Here is a 5,886-nt window from a genome sequence, read left to right on the forward strand (position 1 = left end):
CCCCGGCCAATAACCTGGCACCAGACAATGCTGGAATTCCCTGGGTAATTTGGGAATATTAACTCCCTAATCATTTTTTTTAAGCCTGTTAGGAAATTATTCTAGACCTTAATATTTCAACCACACTCACAGAACACATCACCTGCAGTCTAGAAATAAATTTGCTCCCTTAGCAGGACAAATAGATTATAGCAGGACTAATAGGAGAGCTGCATAAGGAGCACCAGCAATTTTACTGTCCCCAGTCACACTTTCTTTACCCCTGGACAATTGTTTGTTTCTGCCTTAGAAAACTAATATTGTTGGCTACAGCATCTGGCCACTTTTTCTATAAAATATGTCATTCTGCTGTATGCTTTTTGAAATCTGGGCTTCTCTGGCTTCTCCTGGTTTGCTTCACTTTCATGATGTGAAGTTTATGAAAGCAAGAGCTAGGGCTGATGACCCTTTATTTTACAGACATGTTGTTTCCACTATATTTGGGGAAAGAAAATTAAAGAAAGCAAATGTACACAATTTTTGCTAGAAACCACTATAACCACAGTGTGGAGCTATTTGCTTATACCACCAAGTCTGTCATTAAGGGCTTGATCATGCTCCTATTCAAGTCAGTGGAAAACCTCCCATTGCTTTAAGATCAAAACTCAAATCCTATATAAATACATACACACACACATATATACAGGAATTTTCAAAGAGCTTTAAATCAAGGAGTTTGCATTATATTTTTTATAATGTATAATTTATCATCCTATCACTTTATAATGCCATGAATAAAGGAAATCTCTGTATATAGCATTTGTTGATTGATCTTGTCAGCAGAGATGATTTGTTCTGAATCCTGAAGAAGATTGGCTACCCTCCTAAGCTCCTGAGCATCATCAAGTCCTTCCATGTTGGTATAAATGGAACAGTGCAGTTTGATGAGTCACATTCAGAAGAATTTGAAATTAAGAGTGGTGTCAAACAAGGCTGTGTCCTAGCTCCAACACTTTTTGGGATTTTCTTCACTGTCCTACTCAAATATGCATTCAGTGGCTGTTCAGAAGGAGTATACCTTTCGACCAGATCCAGTGGGAAGCTCTTTAACCTTGCTCATCTCAAAGCAAAAACAAAAACCAGAGAAGTTCTTGTCCATCTTTGCAGATGATGCAGCAATTGTTAGTCATTCAGAAGCAGGACTGCATAGTTTCATGGATCGCCTTTCTTGTACTTGTCATGATTTCAGTCTGACCATTAGCCTAAAGAAGACAGTAGTCATGGGTCAACTGACTGCCCTCCCAAAGTTAGAATAAATGATGAAAGCCTAGAAATGGTCAAAAAATTCACTTATTCGGGCTCCACCATCTCCAACTTTGCTGTTCTGGAATGGGCCAAGATACCCACTGTATACATGCTTCTGAGACAGAGACGGCTCCATTGGTGACATGTAAATTATATGAGCGATGGCCGAATCTCCAAGGACATACTCTACGGTGAGCTGGCCACTAGGAAACATCAACTTGGATGGCCCAAATGCCGTTTTGTTGATGTCTGCAAGAAAAAACCTTTGTGAGCTGTGCATCAATGGTCAGCACTGGGAATCAATTGCTTTGAACCACTGTGAGTGGAAAGCTGCCATGGAGCAGGGCCTATGTTTTTCAAGATGGAGAGGGTCAATGAACGGCTGGAGAAGCAGTGTCAGAGGCAGGCAAGACAAAATGGTACTCAGCATGTCAGTGCAAGCTCAATTGAGTTTGTATGTGCAACTTGCTGGAAGGTCTGCCTGTCATGCATCAGACTCCTCAGCCAGTCAAGCAGCCATGGTAGTACCCTGTAACCCACCAAAGGGGCAATCTCCATGGTCTCCTGAGATGAACGGCTGCTAATGATGATCACTTTATTCATCATGGTAAGTGATTAGACAATAGCAACAGCTAATGACACCTACCTACTATTTTCTTTGGGTGCCATTCATCCCAATTGCAGAAGATATTCCATACAAGGTCCTGTGTACCATTTAAAACCCTTAGCAAAAAATGTTTACTACAGAAGATACTGGGGAAAATCTTATCTAATTCAATTCTTCCTAGTAGATAGGTCTGAAGAGTTGGACAATAGAAGAAGTTTTAGAACAAATTGATAAACTAAATACTAATAAGTCACCAGGACTAGATGGCATTCACCTGAGAGTTCTGAAGAAACTCAAAGGTGAAATTGCAAAACTGTTGGCACCAGTATATAAATTAACAGCCTAATGTAATGAATGGCCTCTGTGCCAGAGGACTGGTGGGTTGTCTTCATAAAATGCATCTTCAAAAAATGGCTCCACAGGTGATCCTGGGAACTACAGACCAGGGAGTCTTACATCTATCCCTAGTGAGATGGTAGAATCTATAATAAATAGTGATGTGATAGGGAAGTCAGCATGGTTTTTCTAAGGGGAAAACCTGACTCAACAATTTCAATCTACTGGAGTTCTTTTAAGAGTGTTAGCAAGCACATGAACAAGAGGAATCCAGTTGATATATTTGAATTTTCAAAACGCTTATGACAAGGTCCCTCACCAAAGGCTTTAAAAAAACTGAGTTGCCACAGGATTGGAGGGAAGATTCTTTCATAGACTGAAAGCTAGTTTGAAGATAGGAAGCAAAGGATAGGGCTAAGTGGTCACTTTTCAGGATGGAAGAAGGTCAGCAGTGGGTTCCCCCTGGGATCTGTGCTAGGCCCACTTTTGTTCAACATATTCATCAATGATCTGGATATAGGGGTACACAGTGGAATTTTCAAGTCTGCAGAACATACCAAATTTTTCCAGGTCATCAAATCCCAAGCTGATAAAAAGAAGCTGCAGAAAGATCTCGCCAAGGTAAGATCAAAAATGGCAGATGTACTCCAGTGTTCACAAGTGCAAGGTAATGCACCTGGAGAAAAATAACCTCAACTGTAAGTACACAGTGCTGGGTTCTGAACTAATTTTATGACCCAGGAAAGAGACTTTAGATTCATTATAGATAGTTTTCTAAAAATACCAGCTCAGCATGAAATGGTGACCAAAAATAACCCAAAAAAATTCTGGGCATAATTAAAAAGGGAGTTGAAAATGAAACAGAGACTGTCATCATGCCATTATACAAATTCATGATGGACCCACATCTTGAATACTGTGTACATTCTGATCTCTGCATCTCAAAAAGAATGTAGTAGAATTGTAAAAATTACAGAGAAGGGCCACCAAAATGAGCAGGGGCTTGGAGCAGTTGTGATACTAGGAGACACTAAAAAAGGCTAGGCCTATTCAGTTTGGAAAGGAGAAAGTCAAGGTGGGAAATGATTGAGGTCTATAAAATCATGAAGGTGTAGACAAAGTGAACAGGGAACTGTTATTCGCCAAGTCCCAGAATGCTAGAACTTGGGGACACCTACTGAAATTAATAGGGAATAGGTTTAAAACTAACAAGATAAAGTACTTTTTACACAGCACATAGTTAACTTATGGACTTCACTGCTACCGTAGGCAGTAGTAGCAGATAGCATAGCCAGGTTCAAAAAGGGACTAGACAAAATAATGGATGATAGATCTATTAATAGCTATTGAACAGAACAGTTGGAGATGTTTCCTCTGAACCAAAAATGCTGGATGTCAGGGAGGGCAATGAACAGGGAATAGATCACTCCAGATATATATGGTTCAATGCTGTCCCTGTATAGCATCCACTTCTGCCACATTTTGAGACAGGATAGTGGGCTAGATGGACCACTGATCTGACTCAGTATGGGGCTTCCTATGTTCTTATGTGGTTCGAAGAGTTCCAGTCTGGACTTTCACATTGACATGAATTTCATTTTCCACGTATTGCAAACTACCAGTAATCAAATACCTTCATAAATACTACAACTTTTCATAAACAGGCTACAGTCAGGGGTAAATTAAAAAATGATAAGTGGAAACAGTCTCAACAGAAATTAAATAATGTTGGGTCTCTACAACTTTACTCTGGCAATATATATGACCTTCAGTCTAATCTAGTCATATAAATATGCAGTGCGGAATATAAAGCGACACTAATACAAAATACAGATTTTTTACATTTCAGTGAATTCATATTTCATGTGACTGCCCACCTTTGTCGCATCAATCAAAGAGTGTTCATCAGATTTTTTTAAACAAGTAATGATCAAATAAAGGTTTATAAAAATCACATACATTAGATGGAAAAGACTCTTCCAAAGATAGCTCAATGTCAAAAGAGGCAGAAGTAAAAAATAGTCTTGTGAAATAGTCCATCAAAGTCTTCAGTCTTGTGAAGTAGCCCAACACTTTCATACACCATCAGTTATGATTATCCTCTGTGCTTATGGTCCTTTAGTCATAATTTCATTTCATATCATAGTTTCAATTTTTAAAGCCAGAAGGAACCATCTGTGTAATTAGGCCTAACTTCCTGCACAGGTAAAATAGTTGCACCCAATACTTTTTTCCTCAATTTCATCTTTTTTCTCATTGAGTTACAGCATACATTTCAGAAATCAGCTGATTTTAACTTAAAGTCTGCAAAGAATGGAGCATCCACCCTTTCCTTAGGTAAGTTATTCAACTGGTTAATAACCCTCACTGCTAAAAATTCATGCCTTATCACTAGCCAGATCTTGCTTAGTTTCAGCTTCAGCCATAGGAGATAGATTTTTTTTCCTGCTACGTAAGAGAGCCATTGATTATCAAAAATCTCTTGCCCATATAGGTACTTGTAAACTGTGATCAAGTTCCCACTTAACCTGCTTTGTTCATGTTAACATCAATGGGAATTGGATGAGGTCCTATGTTTACTAACTTATACCCTTATTAATTCAAGTGGAGAAAAACATAAAAAGCAACCTTTTCTGGCAATACATTTTCTTTATAAACTGGGTTACTTATTGATCATGGTTTTATTACCTACCACTTATGTGTTTTGCATTTTTTCCCCTTCATACTTGTTTTGGCCTCCAGTGCTCCTCCAGTTTTTTGTGAATTTTGTTTTAAAATTAATTATCAGGGATATTGTAGACCCTACATAATTTATCTTAGAAGCACATTAAGTTTCCCAGCACAGTAGTCTAAACAGCACAGTGGTACTCAACCTTTTTTGTACCAGGACCCATTTGTAAACATTGATGGCCAGTTCTGACCCAGTAAATATTTTAAGTACAAAACACACAAGTGATTTTGGCCCCCAAATTTTTATCATATGCTACAAGTTAGTTAAAGGAGCTCAACAGTCTTAATTTTAAAGACAGAAAACAACATCAACAGGAAAACATAACAGCAATATCAACATGTGGTCCTCCATTACTCTCAAGTGACATTCATCATTGTGTAATTTGCACAATGCAAACTGCTGGTGCCCCTCACTCTGGACTTGCAGCCCCTTGACCCTGCTGGTGCACCTCAGTCCCAACCCACAGCCCCCTGGCCCTGCTGGTGCCCCTTACTCCCAACCTGCTGTCCCCTGCCCCCAGGCCCCCCAATGTCTGGGGCAGGAGGTGGGTCTGTGGGGCAGGAGGGGGGGCAGAGCATGGGGAGGCATGTGCCACCCCAGATTTGTGCACCCATAGCAGGCACGGGGCTGTGGTCTGGCTGAACTGACATGGGCAGGAGTTGCCTCTGTGGTCCAGTGGGCAGGATCTGGTGTGGGAGGGAGGAGTGGGGCAGCAAGACTTGCTGCAGCCGGGACCCCCACACCAGCTTCACAGCCAGCAGTATGAGAAGTAACAGCTGGGGGGGCTCCCACTGCCAGGTGCTTCTCTCAAGCTGTGGCTCTATCCCGCCGCCATGGCCCAGCTACCACCACCACTCCCCTCAGGCTGCCCACACTGCCTGCCACCCCACCTCCCCTCTGAGGTAGAGCTGTAGCCTCTAGGGAGCAG

This window comes from Alligator mississippiensis, chromosome 1, assembly GCF_030867095.1.
Source record: "Alligator mississippiensis isolate rAllMis1 chromosome 1, rAllMis1, whole genome shotgun sequence".
NCBI classification, from domain to species: domain Eukaryota; kingdom Metazoa; phylum Chordata; order Crocodylia; family Alligatoridae; genus Alligator; species Alligator mississippiensis.